The 27,103-nt window shown below is 43.8% G+C and overlaps 1 protein-coding gene across 1 annotated transcript in view; it reads left to right on the top strand.

The window, feature by feature from the left end:
• The first annotated feature begins 6,257 nt into the window (after nucleotides 1–6,257).
• CE4H1orf21 (chromosome E4 C1orf21 homolog) overlaps nucleotides 6,258–27,103 on the top strand; it is a 225,684-nt gene continuing 204,838 nt past the window's right edge. The window contains exon 1 of the mRNA XM_015073312.3: nucleotides 6,258–6,385. The gene's annotated coding sequence lies outside the window, so the exon portion shown is untranslated. The remainder of the gene's footprint in view (nucleotides 6,386–27,103) is intronic.

The raw sequence follows: 27,103 nt of genomic DNA on the forward strand, positions 1-27,103 counted from the left end.
AAGTACTGTAACAAACAACCCAAATCTCAAAGGCTTGAAGAAAGCTCAAAAGTTCAACAGGAGGTGGGGGAGGAAGAGCTCAATTCTGACAACAGAGATTTTGGAAAGCTTCTCAGAACAAATGACATTTAGGGCAGGCCATAAAGAACCAGAGATAACATAGTAACAGCCCTTCACGAAGCATCCACATCTGCTCTTTAAATGTGCCAAAGCCAGGCCTTTATTTTTAATTCTCTGTATAGACAGGATGGTCCCTTTGTTGCAAACGAAGACCCTGAGGTTCAGAGAGGTCAAGATGGCTTGCCCACGGCCACAGAGCTGGTGAATGGCAGAGAAAGAGTAGGATTGGTTGACAGGCAAGCTCTTGTAATATGTAGAGGTCTGGGTAGTCTACACAGAGGGAACAACATGTGCAAGGGCCTAAGGACAGTAATAGTGGAATGTGGATGGGAACCAGCAAAGCAGCCAGGTAGCTGGGCCATGCCTCCAGTTAGCGACCGGAACTGAGACCTAATCTTCAAAGGTAGGCAGGGCCCAAATTATGGAAGGTTTTGTGTGCATGATGCAGAAATCTAGAAAGCCAGACCTCCTGTTCCCTCAGCTTATAATCCATTGGAGAGACAAGACCAACATGTGGAATAACAATACCATGAACACATTATAGGCTGGAAGTAGGATGATATTCTAAGCAGATACCAGTAAGAACTGGGTGACTTGAGTGTCTACGGATTCGTTTGGTACACCCACTGAGCCGGAGCTGTTGTGTGGCCTGGAAAAAGGGGCTCCATGCTAGAAAGCTACCTTACAATATCTGGGCAAGGCAGTGAAATGAGGAGAGGAAGCAGACAATCTGGGGGCTTTGCTGACCCCCTCCTGGTGTCTGAGATCCCTGCCAACCCCTTCATTCTTCTCTTTTATATGGGGCTGAGTCTCTCTCCTTGTTTATGGGTTCTTAACACTCCTTGCTTCAAGTGACTGTGTTCCTGGTTTTTATCTTCTATCTACCTAGCTTTGGAAAGTGGGATCAAAGAAAATACATACCCTAAGGAGAAACCCAGGGAAGAAATAAATAGATGTAAGTCAGGTCATAATTTTCAGATCTAGAAAAGCAAGTTACTCAGAGTAATTCACACATCACTGAGAGACCAATTAGAACCATTAGCAAGTTGTTAGCACTGACTGTAAACTACCTGCTCTGATGTAGCCCCAGCCTTTCAGAAGAGGCTGTGTGGTGTCATTGGAATTAACCATTATAAACATACCTGTTTATAAACAACCCTCAATCCACAACTGCTTGCTGGGTGCTTTACCTGTGTTTGCATTGTGGTCCCTCCCCAAAGGAAGTTTAAATACACACACACACACACACACACACACACACACACACACACGCACCTAGTCTCAAACCACTAGCTACTGATCTTGATGGTGGAGCTAACATAAAAGATGTGGAAGGTCCTCAATAGCATAAGGTTGTAAAAAAAAAATGTGAGGAAGACTATGGATACTACAAAAGTTCAGACTCAGAGGCTGGGACTACTCAGATAGGCCTCCCTTTAGGAGTTAGACTTGGAGCCTTGCCTTGAAGGATGAGTAAAATTGAAGCAAAAAAGTGGAGGAGATTGAAGAGAAAACCTATTTCTAACAGAGTGTGGGCTCTGGCATCTGACTAGTGAGAGCCAATCTTGGCTCTACCACTTGGCCTTGTATTCATCACTTTACCCCTCTGTGCTCCCATTTCCACATCTGCGTGGGAAAGATGAGAACAGTAGTGTCTATCTGATTGCATTGTCGGGGAAGATGAACTGAGTTCACATACATTATGAATTACATGATGCTATGTTAATACACAGCAATCAGTGCTAGCTGTTATTGAGCAGAGCAAATACAAAGAAAGCACATTTCAGAGTAGTACCTTTTAAAAACAAATCCCACAAAATGAATTTATGTAGATCAAGATAAGAAATTATAGGAGGTGGTATATATAGCATGCACTACTTTTTTTTTTCAATCAATCTGCATTTTCCTTGGTTTCCTTTTGATAGTCAATAAGAAAGGGAACCTGTATTTTTAGTCAGCTTGGGCTGCTATAACAAAATACTACAGACTGGGTGATTTGAACACCAGAAATTTAGTCCTCACAGTTCTGGAAGCTGAAGTCTGAGATCAGGGTGCCAGCAGGGTCAAGTTCTTGGTGATGGCCCTTTTCATGGCTCCCATTTCCAGATAGCTGTGTTCCGGGGTGGGTGGGGGCGGAGTGCTGTGGGGGAGAGCTCTGAATTCTCTTCTTGTCAGGGCACCAATCTCATCATGAGGACCTCACCCTCATTATATCATCTCTCAAAGGTCTACCTCCTCCTAATAGCATCAACATTAGGGTTAGGGCTTCAACATAGGAATTTGGGGATTGCAAACATTCAATCTACTTAAAAGAAAAATAGGAAACAAAAAATTCAAACTTAACTTGTTATGAACGACCCTTTGGTGCTAAGAATTTAGAAGTTAAAACTTTAGGGGCGCCTGGGTGGCGCAGTCGGTTAAGCGTCCGACTTCAGCCAGGTCACGATCTCGCGATCCGTGAGTTCGAGCCCCGCGTCGGGCTCTGGGCTGATGGCTCAGAGCCTGGAGCCTGTTTCTGATTCTGTGTCTCCCTCTCTCTCTGCCCCTCCCCCGTTCATGCTCTGTCTCTCTCTGTCCCAAAAATAAATAAACGTTGGAAAAAAAAAAAAAGAAGTTAAAACTTTAGGAATGAAAGAAAATTAATTATAATAGCAATGAGTTTGAAGTTTAAAAATGAACTTTTCTGAGCAAAAAGGATATCCTTTTTCTTTCAAAAATATAGTTAGAGTGTTTGAAGGTATGGAATTCAGAGATTCTGGTGGGGTGTAAGGGCAAAGAGGTGAGGGCTTTATTACTTGTGACCAGAGGGGGTAATTGTGTTTTTTATTGTTTTTATATAAGTATGTTTATAGTCATCTGAATAATTATGAATAGCTAGAGAGATGATCCTGTGATTAAATGTCTAGTAGATTTAGCTTGCACAGGCAAGCGCAATTTGTGTGGTTTGTGGAGCATCCCTACACCTAAGGAGCCTCTCCAGTTCCTCGGCGCCCCCTCCTGTCTGCTCCCCCACTTCCCACTGTTCTCTTCTCTTCTGCAGGCCTTGCCAAAGTCCAAGGTGTGTGTGTGTGTGTGTGTGTGTGTGTGTGTGTGTGTGTGGTGGGAGTCTCCACTCCCATGTCTTCTGGATCTGTTGGGTGGTGGAGGAGGAGGTGGGGAGAGGTGTCCCTGGGATCCCAGGTGAAATGAAGAATGAGTTTTCTCATTAAAGCAATGTTTACCAAAGCAGTTAATTTCCACAAAAATTACAGCACCAAAGAGGGTTTACTGAAAAGCTAAAAGGAGCTTAATTCTCACGACCCCTCATTTACATGAACTTTTCCAAGGGGTTTTTGTACTTTTGCTTTCCTTATCCAGAAGATGGCTCCCCAAATTCGAAGTGCATCCAGCCCTATAAAACCTGGATGGTTTGTGGTCAACATTATTGTTTAATTACAGAATCCCTTCATGGACTTTTTGCAGACTATCCTGAGAAGCTCACTACCATTTACAATGTTACTTCCAAGGAGTAGTGTCTACTGAGAAGCAAACACTTTCTTAACAACCTACAACCTTTTCTCTGCCTCAGGAAGTTGTCCAGGGACTTCATATATGGTTTCTGCTGAAACAATAATGAAATAAATGGAGAGAAAATTAGTACACTTAAAATAGTTATTGAGTGCTTCTCTCTGGGTGATAGGATTATGTGACTTTTATTTTCTTCATACTTGGCTGACTTTCCAAAATTTCTAAATTTTCTGCAATGAACACATATTACTTCGAATAATTTAAAATTTGCTTTAAAAGTTCATAGTGCAAATACTCTTTAATTTACACATTTATGAAGGACTTGCCCTGTGGCCTTCTGTTAGTTTTGAGGATACCAAGTCAAAGGAGATCTACATTGCCTTACCCCACCAAAATCTACAGTATCAGTCACTGTTTTTAAGCCCTGAAGGGATAGAATTCAACATAGGTCAACATTTTTAGAGTTGGTCTATTCAGGGTGGTCTATGAAGAAGAGGGAAGAAGGGGTGGGGAGACAAAAGCTTTTTACCCTTAAGGATCTTTTTATATAAACACACACACACACACACACACACACACACACACACATCTTAGTCATATGTTTCTTTCATTTTACCATAGGAGGCTTCAGGCTTGGCCTAAAAACCCCAGAGAAGGGTTGACCACAGTTGCATAAACCCAGCAGATGGATCCCTCTCCCAACTTTTAGAAGGAATGCACAGAGAAAAAAAGTCTACCAAATTTGGGGTTAAACTATATATCAGAAATAACAGCTCATATTTATTGAGTTCGTACCATGTGTCAGGCATTATGCAAAGTGTTTTACACACATTGGTACCTCATTTTATTTTCCTTTTACTTCCACAAGTCTACGAGATAGGCGCCAGTATCATCAATCCCATTTTACAGCTGAGGAAAGGAAGGCTAAAAGATAAGAACAGGTTGCCTAGGGTAATAGAGCCGGTGGCTGGCAGTGCCTGATTGGAATTCTAATTTGCCTCCTCTCCCTTCTTAACCATTCCTCTTTAGACTACAAAGAGTTCTGGCTCCAAAGAGAAAAATGAACCAGAATATGGATAGTTTAAAGAACGGAATACAAGTTGATTTTCAAAAACAACGTGATACCAGTCTTTTAAATTGAGGTAAAGCACTGGAAAACCATCTTTTTCCCCAAAAAGGCTGACTTCCTAGCCATTATGGGTGGTTACTAACTCATTTCATGACACAAAGTTACGAATTTGCTTTTCAATTAAGTGTCTCATCAGTATCACGGCTCTGACGTGTCTTTTTCCATTTTCCAACTTCATCTCGGTAAAAAGTGAGAAATGATTCGGTTTGTGTGTAATCTATGGGACCCCAGGATTATCTTTTGCCCCTATTGTTTTCTTGGGTGTCCCTCATTCTGGAGGCCTGGCATTCCTTACATGTCTGGGTCAATGCAGCAGCAGTGAAGCGCGGGGAAGCCGCACAAAAGACGTCCAACCGCTATCATTGTGGAAAGATCAATTCTTCAGCGCTCGCACGAAACACCCAAGATGACCGGGAAGAGGGACTAAAGGGAAAATATACCTTCTCCCAGAGGGTGGGAGATTGCTTGACCTCTTGTGAGTGCCCACAGAAAACCGAACAGATAAATAGTGGACGGCGATCTCTCCGGACCCCCAACCATCCCAGACGCGCCCAGCGGGCGCGGCCTCCGCCCTTTTAGTCCCAAGAGGCCGGGAAGGGCGGGGAGAGGGGGAGCAGGGCGCGAAGTCTCTGGCCAGGGCCGGAGGCGCACCGCTCTCTCCTCCGCAGAGCCGCTTCCGCCGAATAGCCGCGGCTCCAGGGCAGGGCGGAGGCGGTTCGGTGGCCCGGCGGGAGCCGCGGGGCTGCAGCAGCCCAGCCAGAGAGGGGAGGGGCCGCGCGGGGCGCCCAGGGCGCCCGGCCTTCCCTCCGTCCGCTCCCAGCAGGCGCAACTCAGTGGTAGGGCCCACGGGCTGGACTGGTCTACCACAGAGCTGGGCCCTCCGGCCTCGGACCTGCCCCGCTACTCCCACGCCTCCACCCCGGTGACAGGGCCCGCACCCAGCTTTCCCGCCGGGGTCTCCCCTCCCTCTGGCCCTCGGGCTTGCAGCGCGCGCCCGCGCGCGCGCGCGCACACACACACACACAGGCACACACACGCCGTCGGCGCCCTCCTTCCCTCCATGCAGCCCCGCGCGCCCGCTCGCCCGGAGCTGTCCTCCCCGGTGCGCAGCGGCCCCGCGGCCTCCGCACGCCCCGCCCCGGGGGAGGGGAGCGGGCCGAGAGCCGAGCCCCGTGCGGGGAGGGGCCGGCGGTGGGGGCGTGGCCGGCTGCCTCCGCCCCTCGAGTGAGTGACTGGGCGACGCGGGCCCCTCCCTCCCTCCGCCCCTCCCAGCGGTCCCCTCCCTCGCTCGCTCGCAGCCCGCTCCCGCTCGCTCCCTGCCCACTCCCGGGGGGACGTTCCGCGCCGCGGCCCCGCGGCCGCTGCTTCTTTCACACTTTAGTTGGGAGCTGCGCGCCGCGCTCAGTTACTGGAGAGCTGGCCGCGCGCCGTCGCCTCCCGCACGCACGCACGCGGGCCGGGCTCCGGGGTTCTCGGCGTCTACTCCAAGCGGCGGGGAGGAGGGGGACACCCGGACTCACCGTGGGGAGGCGGAGGAAGAGGAGAGGAGGGAGGAAGAGAAAAGGCGAGGAGGCAAGGGGCGGGGGGCGGGAGGCTTGCCACCTTCAGCCCCCCCCGCGAGCGCCCAAGGTAAGCGTGGTCCCCGCCGGTCCCGGGCGGGGGGAGCGGGCGGCGCGGCTCGCGCGCCTCGGCTCCCCGGCGAGCCCGGGTGGGCTGGGAGGGAGGCCTGCGGGGAGTCTGCCGCGCGGAAGGGATGCGAGCCGCGGTGGTGGCGCTGCCGGCGCGCGGCCCGGCCCGGGGCTGCCGCTGGTGCGGGGACGGAAGCTGGGGTGGGGGCGTCTGCTTGCCGGGGCGGAGGGACTGGGATGTGGTTGGGGCTGCTGACGACTTTCGTCACATTGAGGCCTGGGTGGCTGGTGTGAGACACCCCTCCCTTCCCACCCGCTCCCCCTGCCGCCCTCAGCCTGCCTGCTCCTCTCGAGCTTTGCATGTAGCCACCGTACTTTGCAAGCCAGAGCTTGAAAGAAAAAACAGAATTCGGAATCCTTTGCTAAGTCTTCAAGTCCCTTCTCCCGCTCCGATTGATTGATGTGTTTGGGTGGGTGCTGGGATCCCCGGGATTTCTGAAGTTTTGACCTTTTGGGGGTGGCTTGTGTCGGTGCATCTGTTTGCCCACCTCGGTGTATTTATTATTCGTGCCCATGCGAGGCAGCAGCAGAGGGTGCTTGGGTATTGTACACGGAACAGATTTCACTCCCCTCTGCAGGCAGTTCGCGAAGTGCGGCCGCCACGGCTGCCTTTGCTCTGCTGCTGATGTCCTTCCCTGATCATCCACCCTGCCTCCTCCCTCTACGGAGGGATTCCCCCCCCCCCCCCCCCCCCCACCTACTGTTTGTGTGAGAGAAGTCCCTGTGAGAGCTTAAGGGCTCTCATCTCCCATTCATTCCTCTTCTAAAGCCCTGAATTGGCTCAGGCACGTTGGTTAAATTTCAGGTGGCTTTCTTTGCTCCAGGAGTTACATGGTCAAAGATAAAAATATATGCCCAGAAACACGCATTCATCCTGAGTGATGACAAACACGGTTGGAGATAGAAGTGATTTGTTAGTAGGAAACCTACCTCTGTATGAGGTATCTTCCATCGCGTGTGGGTTAGGAAATTTGTTTTAAAATAGATCGTGCTTATGCTGTGTGTGGCTGGAAGACAGCCATAAGTTCAGCTATTGGAGCAACTCTGAAAGTGATACACCCTGATCATCCAGAACCTCTGTGAAGGCACACACGGGCTCTGACTCAGACGTCGGGAGGGGGGCTGACACACCATAGATTCCATGAAACACTTTTTTTTTTTTTTTTTTTGGTAAGGAAACACTATGGACTGTTTGGGGGAAGTGACACGTTCATTACACAGACAGATGTTATGAAAACCTCCCTACTCAAGGGGATGGACTCACCTTTCACCTAATAATAACCTTTCAGTTTGGTAGAGTTGGAATGTACCAGGGCCGAAGAAAATCATGGGTAGTACGGGTCTGGGCTATTTAGCTCTCCAGTGGAGAGATAGTGATGTTTTTGAAGGGTTTTTAAGTCCAAGATGCTCAATTTGGGGGGTTTTCTCCCCTTTTTCATACTTCCAGAGATGGATTTTAGGACCAATAGAGTATGTTCTGGGCTGGCTGTTTGGAAAATAGGATTGAACAGACATGGAAACTAATGTAGATTAGATCGCCAGGTTTTGTTTTGCTCCTTGTGAAGTGGGAAGTGTCAGTGATAGGACATCTGAGTGTATTTATCTGCGTTAAACCTTTGCTGGGACCAGCACTTCACTGATCACAAAATGCAGCATTGAAATGTCACCTCCCCTCACATTTCCTGCTGGGCAGACGGGGTTCAGATTCGGTTCTGGAGGGCCATTGGGAAAAGCAACGAAGGCGAGCAAACTTAGCTCTCAGATGAGCCGATGCCTGAGGAAGAGTGCCTGCTAATGTGTCAGGCTTATCTCCATCAGAACATATATCCTAAGAAAAATGGCCCTTGGTTGGTGGAGAGGTCTTATATCCAATGTTGAAAGTTCATCCTGGGAGAACCCTGAGGGTCTAGCTTCCTTCTTCAGCATTTTACTCTTGGAGAGAACTGATCATTTTGTTTCCTTGGCTAGTAATTTATTCATCACCCCTTTCTCCCTGTCTCATTTTATCATCTAACATGGATTTCTGGGAATTAATAGCCCACTGTTTGCAGTGGTTTGAGCTTCTTGAAGAGTCACAGTGTGCGAATCAAGAGCTTGTTCATTAATTGGCACTTCTTGCTGTGACCCATTCAAAAATCCTACCAAGGAGGAAAGTGGTTTGCCCGATTATGAGTATCATTTCCAGGTGCCTCAGCATTGTGTTGGATTTTCCACCAGGCAAGCCTTGACAAACATTTTGAGTGGTTTCCTCCAGGCTCTTCATGGCTGGCCCCCTTTCTCCTGGGGCCTCAGGAGAGAGAGAGAGAGAGAGAGAGAGAGAGAGAGAGAGAGTGAGTGTCATGGCACCTCTCGTGAGGTCAGGAGAGGAAGGAGACGGCAGGGACTCGCTCATGGAGGGCCCTAAGTGTGATGAATAGCACTAGCTTCACTTGAACTTACCAGTACAACTTGGTGCTAAGGCACAAACAAGTGCATTTTGGGCCATTTTATGGTCCTTCTTTGGAATTTTAGAAGTCCCATAGCATGGGAGAAATCAGTGTTGTGATTAAGTTCTTGTTAAAACATGAAAAGCAGATTGCAATAGACTAGGTATAAAATACTGCTTAGGAAACTAAAGACAGGGATAGGGCCTGTCTGCAGGGAGCATTGCAACACTGAACCTGTATTTTAGAAACTGGTGACAGTTGTGACTTTAAGAGATCATACTTCAAGGGCTTATCGAAAGTGGCATGTAAATTACATATGTACATATTTTTAAAGTAAGCAATTATTTAGCTTGACTATCTCAGTTCTGAAGTTTAATTTTACAAGTTACAGTTGCAACAAGAAACAACTTGACATGCTCTGGTTATGCAATCATGACAAGAGTGGTTGGATGTGAGCTGGGCTAGGAGGAACGTAGAAAGGAGCACCCAGCCGCGTCCTCAGTCAGCAGGTATTAAGAAGTTCCTTTCCTTTTTTTTTTTTTTTAATTTATTTTTTATTTTTTTATGGAATGTGTTCCTGGAAAATGGATTTCCTGGGTTGTAGGCCTGTCCCGGAATGTAAAGATTACCTTCTCTATCCACTTGTGAAAGGAGAGGTATCTCCCCCAATCCGAAATGGAAATTCGGAAGAGTAATTGCCCAAGCGACTGGAAGGCAGGCAGCTTTGGTCGTCTTTGCAACCCCAACGGCAACCCCCGTGGTAGCTGGCCCACTCACTACCTTGTACTTGGAAGTTACTCAGTGACTGATTGAATTGAATTGAATTAACCTAATTAGTTAAGGTCCGTAATGTGTCAAAAAACTCCTTGGAAATACATTAGCTGCGGACTTCCATTTTAATAAATCAGTATGATAGCCTATTAAGAGCTCCATATTCTGCCTCAGGTAGGATTTTTTTAGCTGTTGAAGAGTATTTGACAGGCCAGAAAACATACCAGATTACTGGATTTTCTAGTCAGGGGCATGTTGATTTGGATTATATATAATATCCATCTTTGACAAATATTTCTTCACTCAATAGTGTGAAGTGTGACTGCGGTCTTTATCTCTTTTGTCCAAGGGGTTCAGTGAGTAACAGCGCCTCCTACTGAAAGGGTGCCTTACGGTTTTCAGAGTCCTTTCACGTATCTTGTACCTTGTCTTACCGGACTTTGTGCTGGAGCCATGGCACCTAGGGTTTCCTGTGTTGGAATCTCTCCCAGAACGTGCCTGGATCTAGGAGTGGGGGAGAGGGTCTGGGGAGACTCAGGTAGCCCCACCTCTTGGTTTACCAGATTTTTCCAAGGGAGGCAGTAATCAATAGTCACTGCTGCTCCTTCTAAAATAACTTAAAATGGGGAAAGTGGAGACCTGCCTCCTGCAGTGAGCTCCCCAGGCCGCTAGCGACCCTTGACTCTGCCTCTGTTCTCCCCCGGCTGCCTGTTAACCTTGCTCCTTTGCCAAATATCCCTTGCACCTTTCTGTCCTTTCAGGAGTGTTAACATGGCTTCCCGTCCCACAGATTTTCACCCATATGCTTTCTTGCTTCTTACCCTTCCACCTTACTTTTGCCTGCAAGACTTGGGTATTTTGTATTTGAACAATCACTTTTCCAGTGTTTTAACCCCATCCCCAGGCCCACTTTCTCCTTGACTCCTCCACCTCTGCTCAAGCTTAGACTTCTGGCATCCAGGGTGCTGTCTTCCTTCTGCCCTCAGGGCCCCTCTACCTTGTCCTACTTTGCCCTACATCTTCCTTATTAATCCCACCCACTTCTCTCCATCAAGCCTTTAGATCTTCCAGCAGGTTCCTGCCTGTGCCTGTTTCACAGGCTCATGCCATCTTAGTGAATGCATTTATAGCATTCATGAGTTCAAGTCCACATGGGATCAGAGCACCCCCGAGTTTAGGGATCTTTTTGCCTTTGTGTTCAATTTTGACTTCACTATATTTTGGATTTTGTGAGGTTCTTAGGCCATTTAATAATAGCTGAGGTACTTTGCATCTTCACTTAGCTATTTTTTTAAAATTTATTTAATGTTTTTATTTATTTTTGAGAGAGACAGAGACAGAATGCAAGTGGGTTAGGGGCAGAGAGAGAGAGACACACACACACAGAATCTGAAGCAGGCTCCAGGCTCTGAGCTGTCAGCACAGAGCCCGAGGCGGGGCTTGAACTCATGAGCTGTGAGATCATGACCTGAGCTGAAGTCAGACGCTCAACCGACTGAGCCACCCAGGCACCCCTTCACTTAGCTATTATATCCAGTGTTGGATAATAAAGGACCATCTCAGTGATGACTGTTATTTTTCAAGATGTGGATAACAAATCTTGAAATTTCAGAGCATTTCAGAGATTTTCTTCATGGCACCATTGAAAGGTGTTGCTGCATACCAAAATCTGTTTACTGATGACAGAAGTAGAATGCCTTGTTTAATGTCATCCTCATTACTTGTTTTTTTCTCCTTTGGTTAAATAAATATTACTGTAAATTGAACCAACTTTTTCCTCATCTGTTATGGTTTTACTGCTCTCCGTGAAAATTTTAGAAGCTTACAGGACACATTTATGCCAAGTAAGGATTCTTTAGCAAAGACCTGATACTGTTGGTTCTCCCCGTACGTTTGTAGCCTACGTCAGCCCCATCAGTAGGGAGTCAGTGGGAGAAAAAGTATTAATGGGGACAACTACTAGAAAAACATATCCTATTGACTCATTGCATACATAGTTGGGTTGGTCTTTTTATAAAACTGTACTTCACAAGTAGGTCCAACACTAGTTATGCAATATCCTGAGTGCTCTAGGGCTTTGGAAGAAGGTGCTTTAAAGCAGAGCAGGAAAAATGGTAAGAATTCCCTTTTGGTGATAGACCTGTGTGTTGCTGGACTGTGATGGATACTGCAGTAGTTTTAGTGTTACTTCACTGATAAACCCCGTGTTAGGACATACTCCACCCCACTCGGTGACTGACATGGTCTTTCCCACCTGAGCTGGGTAGGGAGGAGGTCATGAGAAGTTTAGTCTTTCCTGGAGTGTGGGGACCTTTTTCATTCCAGTTGTCACAGATGCTAGAGTGTATGACAGCTACTCCTGGACCGGGTTGATAAGGAAGGAGGTCCGTATATGGGTTTCTTACAGTGCAGTGGAACCCCCTCTATTGACACGATTTCTAATTTTTTTTAATGTTTATTTATTTTTGAGAGAGAGAGAGAGAGAGAGAGAGAGACAGAGCGTGAGCAGGGGGAGGGGCAGAGAGAGAGGGAGACAGAATTCGAAGTAGTCTCCGGGCTTTGAGCTCCGAGCTGTCAGCCAAGAGCCTGATGCGGGGCTCGAGCCCACGAACCGTGAGATCATGACCTGAGCCGAAGTCGGACGCTTAACCGACTGGGCCACCCAGGCACCCCGACACTACTAGTTTTAAAACGAGAAGATTGAAAGGCCAGGTGTGGAGCAAGGAGATGCTGCATGCTGCCAGGCTGTGGCTTGCAGAGAACTTTTCAAAGACACAGATAGTTAATACATGCCAAGAGGTGACTTCAGCAGTTCTGTCTGAACGTTCTGCCAGAAGCAATTTCCCTAAAATAATTTTGTAACAGTTCTTACAGTGAAAAGGTTATACAGGAATAAGCAACATGTATCTCATTATATGTTTTAGAAAGATACTATTACTATTTTGATGAAGGGGATGAGAATCCAGGAACCTCTTTGAGTCACTTAGTATTTGCTGAAAATTCAGATGTTCTGGTTTCTGTGCCAGGCCTTCATGGCAGTATAGACAGAGCTCCCAAAACAAATCTGCTTATCCTTGGTGGCCTCCCTAGCACCCTCCCCAACACTGCCTTGAGATCTCAGGTCTCAGATCAGATCCTGTCTCTGACCCTTTGCTGACCATAAGAGACCCTCCTCCTTTGCCTTCCGTGAATGCTCATAGCACTTACTTGATGTTTGTTTGTTTCTGTATTAGTTTTGATTTGCATTAATGTGTTTTTTGTCACCCCACCCAGTTATAAGATCTCTCGTGCCCCCTGGGCATGTATTATGCTAAGCGAATGGCTGTTGGTTGGTTGACAGCTGGTCATTGGTTTGAAGCTCAGAATTTTTCTCTGTGGAGACCTTGCTCCCATTCAAAACCCTCTTTAACCAAATGAGGAAGTATAGTGTGGGATGAGAAAAGATAATGGGAATTTTTAAATTCGTGTGTTGGCCAAGATTAAGGCATGTAATCTTTCTTACTCACTCAGATAATTTATTAAACAAACATTTGCTTTTGTTGATGACGCTTCGTGTCATCCCGTGCCTGGCACTGGGGAGATGCTGGAGATACAGATAAAGAGGCCTGGCCTTGCCTTTGTGGACTCCTCAGACCAGCGTGTGAATTGACATGCAAACACATGACATGTGGTAAACGGACACTGCTTTGTGAGGTGAGGGAACAAAGGAGCGATTCTCTCTAGAGGTAGGCTGACCATGTTCCCTGGGACAGCCCTGGACTGTGCCTGGTGTTCAACTTGGGTTTTTTTTGTTTTTTTGGTTTTTTGGTTTTTTTTTGTTTTTTTTTAGAGAGAGAGAAGGCACAATTGAGCAAGGGGCAGAGAGAAAGAGAGAGAGAGGGAGAATCCCACGAGGGGCAGAGAGAGAAAGAGAGGGAGAGAGAAAAGTGAGGCTTACCCAAAGCGGGGCTTATGCTCACCTGAAGCCCAGGACTCAAGCTCACCTGATGTGGGATTCAAACTCACACACCGTGAGATCATGACCTGGACCGAAATCAGATGCTTAATGACTGAGCCACCTAGGCGCCCTCAACATAGGTCTTAATATACCCCTTTGGCCCTTAAAAGTCTCCCAGTTTTTACTCCCAGATGGTACTCCTACATAGTAAATCATGTGATTCCCCAACATAGAGAAGGCTTCATAGTTGGGATGACACTCAAGCTACACAAGAGTCCTCTAGGGTATTGTTTACATTTCTAAAAATATTGAGGGCAGCTAATGTTGTCTTTCTAACTATTTTTTTCACATTACCATGGATTCATAGACTAGTTCACAGACTGGCATATGGGGATAAAGGGGTTTATGGGCAAAGGGAAGAGGAAGTAGGGTATTTCGGGCAGAAGACACCATGCATCATGTGGAGACGTATGGATGTGGGTCCTCATGGCTGGGCTTTCCACATGTGATGGAACACAGTGGGAGATGAGGCTGTGTGGTTCCTCAGCCTCATGGTAGAGAGTTTGGACTTATTGCCCAAAATGTAAGCAGTGAGAAGCATTGAAAGATTGTAAACAGGGGAGAGACATCATTGGCATGATAGATAGTTTCTTTCAAGTGTGGGTAAGAGACTAGAGGGGAACAGACTGGAGTCAGAGCAGAGGAACTCTGGTCCTAACTGGGTGAGAGCTGATGGGCACTGAATTAATGCCTGAATATGGAAAAGAAGGACAGGCAGGAAAGGCATTTAGGAAGCAAGATTGGTGGGACCTGGTGACAAATTGGGACTGGAGAGTGAAGAAAGGGGTAATGGATAATTACAAAATTTCTGGGTGGATCGTTCTGTCTTTTACTGCGATGAGGAGTTCATGCATTGAGAGGAAAGATTATTCACTCAGTTTGGAGTATGTTGAGTTTTAGGTGCTTATATGCTTTTAGATGGAGATATACTGAAATTCTGGTCTAGATTTCAGAGGAGAGATTTGGGACAGAATTAGGGTTTGATCTCAGTCATCATTTCTTAGGGAATTATTCCCTGGCCTCCATGATGAGGTTAGATCCCTCTAGTCTCCCTCTCTCTCTCTCTCTCTCTCTCTCTTTTAAGTAATTTATTTATTTTGAGGGGTGGGGAGGGGAGAAGAGCCCGTATGAAAGAGGGAGAGGCAAAAAGGGAGAGATAGAATCCCAGCTCCCTGCTGTCAGCATAGAGCCTGATGCAAGGCTCAATCTCACGAACCGTGAGATCATGAGCTGAGCTGAAATCAAGAGTCAGATGCTTAATTGACGAAGCCTCCGAGGGGCCCCTCCTCTATTCTGTCTTCTAACTGCACCATACACCTTGCCTGCATATACTTACCACAATCTTTGTGATTCTTCATTACCCACCTCCACCCCCCAATGGAGGGTGGATGCCCATTTACCATGAAGGTAAAAGTATATCTGTTTTTAATTCTCTTGTATCCCCATGACAACTACCACACAATTGGTGCCTAGCATGTATTTGTTGAATGAATGAATGAATGAATGAATGAGAGAATCTTTGTAAATTTGGTAGTTGAAGCTATGTGGTTTAGCATGAGATTGCCCAGGGAAAGGAGAAGAAAACACTAGTCTTTAGGGCTGTGAAAAAGGAGAGTGAAAGAGAATGAACAGAGCAAGAGAATCAGCATGTGGTCAGAATGGTCCAGTGAAGAAGCAAAACAATATAGAAATAGAAGTAATAGAATAGAAATAGAAATAATAGAATAGAAAACAAGAGGTTTTCTCAGAATTTGGAATTCTGTTGTTAAATAAAAGTGGAAATGTTTACCTTATGGAAGATGTCAAGATATGGGTACTTAGCTTTGTAACGTCATGTTAGCTTGTGCGACATGCAAAGTTTGATGTTTACCTCTTTGGTCATTTTATATGTTGGGATTCTGGGGTTTGCTTTATATAATTTATACTGGCATCTGATGTACTAAAATTTGAGGCCATATTTTGGGAGGATGATGAAATAGTGCAGTGTTTAATCATTGTGAATTTATGAGTGTGCACATTGATTTAAGGGGTTCAAATACTTGAGTGTTTACATTCTACTTGATGAGGAACATTAACAGTTAAAGATGCATTAAGTTATAACATTGTAACAAAGGATGGCTAATTGATCCTACAAGCCTTGAGTAGCAATGTCATTAAAGCTTTGTCTTAAAATAAGAGGCTCTTATCATGGGGTCTGATTTTTACTTGTTTTCAGTCTCTACTGAGAGACTCAGGGTGGAGATGGGTGAGGGATCAGGGCACTGAAAGAGGGAGGGCTTTGAATTCAGCACATTCTATCCCAGTTCTATCACCCCTTAACTCTAGCTGCATGATCTTGAATAACAATGGCAATAATTGACAGTAGTGATAATAAAAGCTGACATGTATGGAGTAGCTCACTCTGTGCCTGGGTACTGTGCTAAGTACATTATATGCATTCATGTACTTTAATGCTTGCGACAGCCTTATGAGGAACTTTCTACCATTACCTCTACTTTGTGGATAAGGAAGAACTGAGGCTCAGGGACTTTTTTTCTTTTCTTTATTTATTTTCTTTTTAATTTTTTTTTTTTAATTTTGAGAGAGTGTGCATGCAAGCAGGGCAGAGGGGTGGGGGGGGGGGCGGAGAGAAAATCCCAAGCAGGCTCTATTCTCAGTGTGGAGCCTGTCACTGGGCTCAATCTCATGACTGCAAGGACCTGAGCTGAAATCAACAGGTAGATGCTTAACCACTGAGCTACCCAGGCGCTCCCAAAGATACCTGTATCTTTATTTATAGACTCCCTTTTTCTATTTTTCCCCTCTTCTGAGAAGCTTCTTTCCTGGCAGTTTATTTGTTGAAGAAACAGGGATTTGTCCTATAGGAGTTCCTGCATTCTGTAGTTTGCTGATTGCATCTTCTTTCTTGGTGCTCTTCACTTTATTTTCCTGTTTCTCTTATTTGCTGTAAACCGATCAGATAGTTTGGCAAGGGGACGTCACAGAAAGTGTGATGTGCTTCCTGGTATAGCGCTTCAGGAGGCACACGTGCCTTCTTGTTTCTTCTTTTAGGAAAGCAGTGGATTTAGGTGTTGTCAGCCTGATCTCCATTATCAAGTTTCCCCATCAAGAACCATTGATGGTCATCGTCTAGATACGTTGTTTCAGTAAAGGTTGTAAAAATGATGATATTCTGCCATCCGGTCTACACTTGTTAGCTGGAGTTTTCCTATCAAGAAGAAATGAGCCATATCAGTTATTTGGTTGCCTCACAGTATAGCTTATATGGGAAAATTAATGCTTGGTTTTATTCCCTCATTTTAAGTAATATTCAGAATCATGCCTTCATTTTCTAGAAGAAGAAAGATTTTTTTTTCAAGTATTCTGAACTCGTGGACTTTAATACAGTTTATGTGTTTCTATCCCTTGCAGTTATCTCTTTCAAAGCTTGAATTATCTTTGGCACATGGAAGACTTTTTAAATTGGCTTCTGATTTTTTTTTTTTTTTTGACATGACTGTAGTGGTTTTTGGTGACAGTTTTCCTTGCTAGTATAACAAGATATGTCAGACTTACCTAGTACTTTTTCTATTTCAGATTGTTTTTAGTGGTACATGGTATTTAGAGACCACAGTCCAGGTGTTAGGAGTTCTCATTTCCTCTGGGCAGGTCATTGTTCAATGGATAGAGTTATGGAAATAAACATATGTGTATGTATAGGTATGTGTTTGTGTACGTGTGTATGTGTGACATATATGACATGCCCTATTATTCCTATTTAATATAAGCAAACATCTTCATTTCCCTCCTCTTAGAAAAAAAGTAGCATATTATAGTTCTGCACCTTGCTTTTTGCATTTAATACTGTATTTTAGAGATCACTCTGGAGCCATATGTAAAGTTTTTCATTGTATTTTACAACTGCAGAGACTCTATTGTGTAAATATACCAAACTTTATTCATTTGGATATATGGTTGTTCTGGTCTTTTGCTGTTACATTGTAGTAAGAATGATTGTTTTTGTTGGTGGAGGTTTATTTGCAAATCAAACATAAAGCCTAGACTAAGACATGATTTTTCCTTAACTAAACGGATAGGTGAATGGACAGTGCTGGCAATTTTTTCCTCTGCTTATCATTTGTGTTTTATCTCTGATTATGTTTTCTTTTTCTTTTTTAAAAAGTTTTCATTCACGTAATCTCTGTATTCAACATGGGGCTTGAACTCATGACCCTGAAATTAAGTAACCTGCTCTTCTGACTGAGTCAGCCATGCATCCCAGACTGTGTGTTTTATTTTTTTATGTGTTTTTTTTTTTTTGAGAGATAGCCTGTGTACCAGAGTGGGGGGACACAGAGAGAGAGGGGGCCAGAGGATCCAAAGCGGGTTCCATGCTGACAGTAGGGAGCCCAGTGTGAGGCTCAAATTCGTGAACTGTGAGATCATGACCTGAGCCACCCCGGTGCCGCAGATTATGTTTTTTTAATGTAAATTTTTTCTTTGATGTAGTCAGTTTTATTAGTCTTTCTTTTATTGCCTCTTGGATTTGAATGATGATGCAGAAAAAAAATTTTTTAGAAGCCACATATGAACATTTTTAGTAGCCACATTAAAGAAAGTAAAAAGAAACAGGTGAAATGAATTTAATAATATATTTTCTTTAATCAAATATATCAAAAATATTATCACCTCAATAACTAATCAGTCTTTTTAAATTATTATTTTTATTTTTTATTTTTTTTTTAACATTTATTTACTTTTGAGAGACAGCATGAGCTGGGGAGAGGCAGAGAGAGAGGGAGACCCAGAATCTGAAGCAGGCTCCAGGCTCCAAGCTGTCAGCACAGAGCCTGACGTGGGGCTTGAACTCACAAGCTGTGAGATCATGACCTGAGTTGAAGTAGGACGCCTAACCGACTGAGCCACCCAGGAGCCCCAGTATTTTTAAATTATTAATGAGAGGAAGGGAGGCAAACTACGAGAGAGTCTTAAATACAGAGAACAAACTGAAGGTGGATTGGGGGGTGGGGGAGAGGGGAAAATGGGTGATGGGCATTGAGGAGGGCACTTGTTGGGATGAGCACTGGGTGTTGTATGTAAGCCAATTTGACAATAAATCATATTCATAAAAATAAATTATTAGTGCGATATTTTACATTTTTTTCCATGCTAATTTTTCAAGAACTGATGTGTGTTTTATCCTATTGTACACTTCAGCTTGGTGACAAAAGTTTCATAATCAGTACTTGATTTAGACTTCATAAAATATGCTTTTGGAAAAGCAAATTCACATAACCGGGTTGTTCCAAGCGTACATGAAAATTTTCCAATAACTGAGTTAAGTATTTTAAAATTTCAATTTAAGTTAATTAAAATAGATTAAACTGCCAGTTTAGTTCCTCAGTCACAGTTAACCACATTTCAAGTGCTTAGTAGCCACATGTGGATAATGACTAACCTGTTGGACATCCATATTTTCTTTTAGTACTTGTGTGGTTTTATCATTAACATTTCAGTCTGTGACAACCTGTTTGGGATTTATTTTGTTGTATGGGGAATGGATCTAATTTTCTCTTTTTCTACATGGCTCTCTAGATATCAAAAACCACTTATTAGAAGTCCCATCTTTTTTCCCACTGATTTGAGATGTGCCCCTATCAGACACTTAATTTTCGTAAGTATTTAATTGGCTGTCTTTCTGCATTTTCTACTCTGTTCAATTGATCTGTCCCTTCATGTTCCAGTACCCTACTGTTTTACTCATAGAGGTGGTTTAATAGGTTTTAACATTAAAACCACGATGAGTTACTATTTCATCCCTACCAGATTGTATCTGTCACCGTGAATCACTGTGCAAGGATATGGAGCAGAGAGAATACGCATATGATGCCGGTGGCCATATAAACTGGTGTAATGATTTTGGAATGAAGTTTGGGATACCTTGTAAAATGGTCCCCTGATCCTGTTAGTCTTTAGGGTAGCAGAACAAATTGCAGGCCTGGAGCGGGAACTGTTTTGTCTCATGACTTTAGTTTGTCATTCTGAGATGATATTTTATATAAGTAGGGTTGTGAAGAACATTGGGAAACATGGCCTCAGAGAAACTCTTACACGTCTGCAGGAAAGCTCGCAGCAATGCTATTCACAACAGTAAAATACTGAAATATGTCTATAGGCCTGTTGACGGTATATGGAAAAAGGAAATTGTGATACATTTATCATAAACAGCAGTGAGGGTAGCTGACAACTGTGTGTATCAACAGGGAAGAATCTCATAAGCATGATGTTGAGTGGAAAAGCAAGATAGAAGATAATATAGTGTGATTCCATTCATGTACAATTCCAAAAATGCTAAACTAAAGCGATACATTGTTTAAGGATTGACTCATATACGGAAAGATTATAAAAAAGAGCAAGGGAGCAGTGATTCCTTCCTAGGGGTGAAAGATAGGGTGTGATTAGGAATGGCTCCACCTGGGACGTCCAAGGTCCTTGTAATATTCTACAGGTAGGTAATAGAGACGTTCATTTTGCTTTTATACATTGAGTTGTGCATGTGTTACGTGGCTGTTTCATCGCAAAAGAGAAGGAAAACAACAGCAAAAGTCCAAACCCAGGAATAGGCTAGATTACGCAGAGCTCAAGTAATAAATTGACGCCTGAGAAAAGCTGCTGTTAGATATGAAGCACTTGGCTTTGTTCATTTCTTATTTAGTGACAGTGACTTTTTTTTTTTTTTTTAAGACAGAAATTTGCTTTTCATGTCTGGGTCAGGCATCAAGAAATATGTCCTTACGTTCTTGTGTGGAGTACATACATGAGTGACTGTTAGTTATATCTCCAGGCACAACTACTGACAGTCATGGGTTCGTTGACATTTAAGTAATTTTTTTTAACCACTTATGCAAAATATCCTCATGGCCAATTCTAAACTGTATTCAGAGAGAGATGATTTTTGAAGGGATAGCATCATGAATAGGAAACATTAATTAAGCATATGCTGTATGCCAGATGCAGTGTCTACATGAACTCATTTAATCTAGGTGATAGTCCCATGAAGAATTACATATGGACTTCATGTTACTGATGAATAAACTGACACTCAGAGAGGTTAAGCCACACAGAAGATTACATGATGTCAAGAAGTCAACAGGAAGTACATGATGGAGTTTTCATGAAGGTTCATCTGGCCACAAATCCCATGTTCCCAACTTCTGTTCCAGAGTATCTTTTTAAGAACTCCAGGTGCTAATCTGTCCTTTTGCTCAATGGTGGCCGACCCCCAAAAAGTTAGTATTTAAAAACAATTTTTTTAAATGTTTATTTATTATTGAGAGAGAGACACAGAACATGAGCAGGGGAGGGGCTGAGAGACAGAGAGACACAGAATCTGAAGCAGGCTCCAGGCTCTGAGCTGTCAGCACAGAGCCTGACGCGGGGCTCGAACTCACAAACCGCGAGATCGTGACCTGAGCCGAAGTCGGACGCTTAACCGGAGCCACCCAGGCGCCCCAAAGAGTTAGTATTTTTTTTTTAATTTTTTTTTAACGTTTATTTATTTTTGAGACAGAGAGAGACAGAGCATGAACGGGGGAGGAACAGAGAGAGAGGGAGACACAGAATCGGAAGCAGGCTCCAGGCTCTGGGCCATCAGCCCAGAGCCCAACGCGGGGCTCGAACTCACGGAGAGTGAGATCGTGACCTGAGCTGAAGTCGGAGACTCAACTGACTGAGCCACCCAGGCGCCCCAAAGAGTTAGTATTTTTAAACCGTTAAAATTTCAGAGAGGAAAACCTTGAATCCATTGTGGCAGCTCTTCACAATGTCTATGTGAATTTTTGACATGTGTTAAAGTTTGCTCCTCTTTGGTGGCTTTGAGCAGTTGCTCTCTCCCCCTGTGATGTGTCCTTTCAGAGACTTGATGGCCTTAAAGGGTTTGACTGAGCAATGGGACACCTGCTGGGGTGGATTCTGTTTGTTTTCTGATTTGAAGCCTCTCCTAGTTTTCCATTCTTAGGATTAGGCTGCACCCTGAAACCGTCTCAACTATGCCTGTGCAAAACCTTTGCAGCCCCTCTTCCCTTCTGAGGCTGAGACTGAGATTATATGTATCTATTTCTTCAACTTGTCAAAATTTTAAAACCTTTTTTTCCCCTTGGTTTTGCCTTAGATGTCCCAAATTGTAATGTCAGCAAACGAAGCTCATTCCCTAGTGATTTATCTGAGTCAGTACTTGGCATGGTCTGATCAGACCCAGCGCTAATAATTATTATTAGGCTTTTCAAGTTTGCCTTCAAAATCCCCCCATTGCTACAACCTCTTCTTTCCACTGGTATTTTCATGAGCAAACACAGCTGATGAAGGGGATAGGGTGGGAAGGAACATTCAAATGAACATTTGGTTGCTAGGGAACCTGGCTTACTCAGGATTTGTGACTTCCCAAAATGATGTAGACATTATGGCAGAGCTACTTGAGATCTCTGTCCTCTTCAGGTTAGTGTGCCTTCAGCTTGGGAGCCAACCAAAGCTCCCAAAGCTGCTTGGCTTCTTCTGTGAAGGCTGTTGGACTTGCTGTCTTGTGGGAGTGTATGTGGCGAAAAACTTTTTTCTAATCAAAATGAGAAGGTCAGCGTAAAGTGAAGGTGGCTAATCCCCAGCTCATCTTGCAATCTGTAGATGTGTGTGCCTTTCCAAGCCCTAGGAAGATAGTTGCTTTTTTTATAATACTGAAGCTATCTTTACATATTTCTTCTATTTTCATTATATTTGAGTCTCTACCAAGTTTGCTTTAGCTTCTAATGTCAAGAAAAATACTTTCCCTTCATATGATCTCAAGCAAGAGTTTTATGATTCTCTGTGTGAAGATAAAACCTCTTGCAACTGTTTTGGTTTTTTACTTTTTATTATAATAGCTCAGACTAACCCAGGTTTCAAAGGAACCAGATAGCATTAAATAAACTCCCATGATTAGCAAAAAAGTAAAATGAATATATCCAGAAATGAAATGGCATGTGAGATTCATATTTGTTTTCCATCACTTGTTTAGATCTTGTAATAATGACTTTGAGGGCTCTTTTTTGGCATATCTGGTGTTTTTGCTATAAGCTTTGTTGCTGCAAGCATTTTCACTGCAAACATTTTTGCCAGATAATTGGCCATAAGGAAGTTGTGCCATAAAAGAATCACATACAAAAAAAGAGGGACATTCATTAAAAAGGACATAGTGAAACATAAAAAATGAGTAACAAGGTTAGAGAGACTTTACTGCGAGATACAAAATGTTTGAATACACTCAAAATGTATAGTACTGATTCACAGCAGTGCTGCGCTAATGACTGATTTTTTGTGTGTTTTTTGGTGAAGTGTACTTAGGCCCTTATCTTCAAAGTCTTTTGTATATAATTTCTTTTTGGCTTGTTGATTGATCTTCTCATTCAGCATCACACTTTTCCTTCTTTTGCTAATGTGACTTCCTTCATTAAGAAATGTCTGTTTCCAAATACTAGGATATATATTTGTAAATGACCTTTTGTTGTGCCGTGATGAAAACCTACACTGTTTGTTCTTGGCATCTTGTCATATGTCCATTGATAGAGGTTCCAAAGTTCCATGGGAAATGTGTGTCCCAAACTCTGTGCCACTGTTGAGACCACAGTGAGGGTTAAGATTTATATAGTATAAAAATGGGAGTACTGCATCAATGGAGAAATGAAACCACACTGTCAGCCAGTCGATGAAAGCAACAGACTGTCAGACCACACTGTCAACTGGTTATTTTTTTTATCTTTTACACAGAGTTGCCTTACGGCCAATTGGCTGTGCAGCAAAAATGCTCGCGTCAGAGACAGGTTTACAGCCAAACTACCTAGGACTCTTCTTGGGATCTCACATGTTGTCCACCAAAAAAATGGGATTAGAGTGAGGGTTGAGGGGTAATGATCTTGGAAAAGCAGAAAAAGAACCCCTGGTATTGATGATCAAGTGTTGTGCATCGGAGAATAACCTACAGTAGAACGTGTGGAAGATCATTTGTCAAGTGACATGGAGGGATCTCAGAGTTCCGAGGGAAATGCAGGTAAATTCAGTTCAGTTGACACTGCTTGTCTTCTCCACACGTCCTGAAGATGACCTTGTAATTTACAGAAATACATTCAGTCCGGGCCCATACCACCCTGAGTGTGCCGGATCTCATCCGATCTTGGAAGCTAAGCAGGGTTGGGCCTGGTTCGTACTCGCACGAGAGACCACGCGATTGAATATAGAAATGCATTCAAACTGTGCTTTCCTGATTGCTCCTTTAAAGGACTGCTGACAAAGCACAGGAGCCTCACTCTGTTACATTGTGCTTTAGTGGGCCAGCTGCATGCGTGTAAAGAGTCAAGGGAAGAGATTAAGTGGCCTTTTTCCCTCGCCACACTGTCCCCTACCCCCCTTTCTTTATGAAATTGAGTCTTTGATGTGAACTGTGACTATGACATATGTCTAAAATGAGTGAGAAAAATTAAGTTGGTACCTAAATGGTATTTCCCATAATTGAATGAATATACAACTACATTTGGTAACATTTAATATGAAAAACTCAGAAAATCTCTCAGGTGAGATTATCTTTCTAAGCTAAGCAAAACGTCCCCCATGGGTCCCATCCGGTGCTCTGTCACCTCCGCTTAGCGCCCAGTGCATGTATTAAACACAGGCGTGCACCGTAGTTCAGAAATCCACAAATGCCATTTTCCCTCTGAAGTAAATAAAATACATCAGCTTAGGTTATTTCAATAGCTCTTTTTTTTTTTTTAAGTGTATTTATTTTGAGAGAGAGAGAGCACGCATGAGAGAGCAAGTGAGGGAATGGTAGAGAGAGAGGGAGCGAGAGAATCCCAAGCAGGCCCCGCACTGTCAGCTCAGAGCCCCATGCGGGGCTCGATCTCACAAACCCGCGAGATCATGACCTGAGCCGAAATCAAGAGTCGAATGCTTAACTGACTGTGTCACTCGGGTGCCCCTCGATAGGTCTTCTATATCTCTTACCTGCTTACCTTTGAAGCAAAATGGGGTTTTTGTTTTGTTTTGTTGTGTTTTCCCTTAGGGCCGTAAGAAGGGACTGGGGCATTTAAGAAATGTGCCAGGTCTCTAGCAAATCATTGATGGCAGCTGGGATGCCACATGAACATTATGTTTGATGTAGGTGTTTATCTTTTTTTATCCCATGTAAAGAAGTCTAAAATAAAAAGTTACATATCTTCATTGCGCTGGTAGTCATGGTGAGGTCATGATGAAGTCATGGTGAAGAAGACCCAGGGTCTGGTTTTTGCATTGCAAGGGCTTAGGGACTGCCAGTGGGTGTCGGATGGAGCAGGGGGTCGTGACCTTCCACTCTCAGGGGTCAGAAACCATCAGGTGACCTGTGAGGAGTCTGGGTTCTCATTTTCACATTTTACTAACCTGGCTCTAACTTTGTTACCTGAGATGATCATCACAAGAAAGAGCAGCAGTTGGAGAATTAATAACTTGATGATAATTATACGAGATTGGGCAGGTAAGAATGAGAAAAGTGTCAGGGTGCCTGGGTGGCTCAGTCGGTTAAGTGGCCGACTTCAGCTCAGGTCATGAGCTCATGGTTCATGGGTTCGAGCCCCACGTTGAGCTCTGTGCTGACAGCTCAGAGCCTTGAACCTGCTTCGGATTCTGTGTCTCCCTCTCTCTCTCTTCCTCCCTTGCTCGCACTCTGTCTCTCTGTCAAAAATAAATAAAGATTTAAAAAAAAAAAAAAGAATGAGAAAAGTGTCCTAAATAGAAATTGCAGCCATTCAGTATTTCCTTGCTGAGTAGGTAGATGACTCAGTGCACTTGGTAATACCTTAAACTTGCTCTATTAAAACTGGAAAGCGTGTGTTAATATTGTAACATTGCAGTGGGCAGTGGTTTATTTTTGTTGGTGGTAGTGTATTTGCAAGTCAAACATAAAACCTGAGTTGAAACATTACTTTTCATTACCTAGACGGACAGCTGAATGAACAGAGGAGGTATGTTTATTGTGCAGTAGCAGCCCTGGGTATGGGTATTTGTGCTTGTTGGCAAACCCTGCCTGCAAAGAGATTTTCTTCTGTGTCTCAATAGTGGGACCCATTCTATCAGTGGGAAAGCACTACTCTGCTGGACTTTTTATTGCCTTTTTTTTTTCCCCATCCATCATTTATTATTCTGAATCCAGATCAACAAAGGGTTATTATTTGGGTCATTTGCTAGGGCCTGGAGCTTTGCTAAATTGAGCTATAAGTTAAAATGTTTATGATCAAGGAGAATTTTTATCTGTGTTAGGTATTTGTGAGGCATAAAGAATCCCAGATAAGCACTTAGAAATAGGGAACACTCACTGAGCTGCTAACCAGATAGAATGTGAAGGCATATACCCCCTGAAGGCTTTACTGTCCTTTGGGGATAGTCTGACCTTTGAAAAAGCTGTTGTAAGCCTGGTCAGGTTTCACCACCTTTTTTCTTGCATCCCAATCTGATGAAGTCTCATGCATAACAAAAATGGCAAATTAGGGTCCTTTTGTTTAGTTCTGACAATGCTCCATCAGAAAATTTTAGAACAAAGTCTGTGCCTTAATCACACAGCTGTTCTCACAGTGACCTAGGGTTTGGATATCAGCATTCTTTATATACTAGACTACTGAGAGTTACTTCAGCTGAGAGAGTGAAATATGGAGAGCTTCCAACATTTCTGTCTTCCGTCCAGCATTTTTTTTTTCATTCTTACTTGATTTTCAAAGAAAGTTTTCTTCAACTTGTTTTGTAGTGTTGGGATGACCTCAGGTCAGGACTTGGCTAACCTACTTGCTTGTAGTTTCTTTGTCCAGGTGAGTTTCAGAAATCTGCTCTGTTTGTGTTTTTCACTGAGTGGGCTCTTGTGTTGGAATTGATTCTGATCTTCAGCCTTTGTAGAAGGAAATCACCTCACACTATTGCAGAGGAAGTAAATGAAATGAGGTAGTAATGGAATGTAGGTGGAGTGTGGGGTGGGATGTGGGCTTTAGATGGTGATTGGCGGGGGGTGGGGGGGGGCGGTTGTGGAAACCTGGGTGGCTCAGTCGGTTTAGCATCCGACTTTGACTCAGGTCATGATCTCAAAGTTTGTGAGTTCAAACTCCACATTGGGCTTTCTGCTCTCAGCACAGAGCCTACTTCAGATCCTCCGTCCTCCTCTCTTTCTGCACCCCCCTCTCAAAAATAAATAAACATTAAAAAAAAAAAAAGATGGTGAATAGGAAGATGGTGGGTGTAGTGTAACACAACCCGCTTTCCAAGTGTCCGACTGGAACAAAGGGATTCTTGATGGATCTTGGTGAATTAAAGCAAAAAGAATAAGAAGAAAGTGAACTTCACCAAAGTAACTTAACTCTCTTGGTCATGAATTAATGGTTCTTTATAGACAACCAATTAATAACTCCTTGTGGTGTGAGGCCTTTGGTCCCCATGGCCTGCCCCT

The sequence above is a fragment of the Acinonyx jubatus genome, chromosome E4 (genome assembly GCF_027475565.1).
Source record: "Acinonyx jubatus isolate Ajub_Pintada_27869175 chromosome E4, VMU_Ajub_asm_v1.0, whole genome shotgun sequence".
Classification (NCBI taxonomy): Eukaryota; Metazoa; Chordata; class Mammalia; order Carnivora; family Felidae; genus Acinonyx; species Acinonyx jubatus.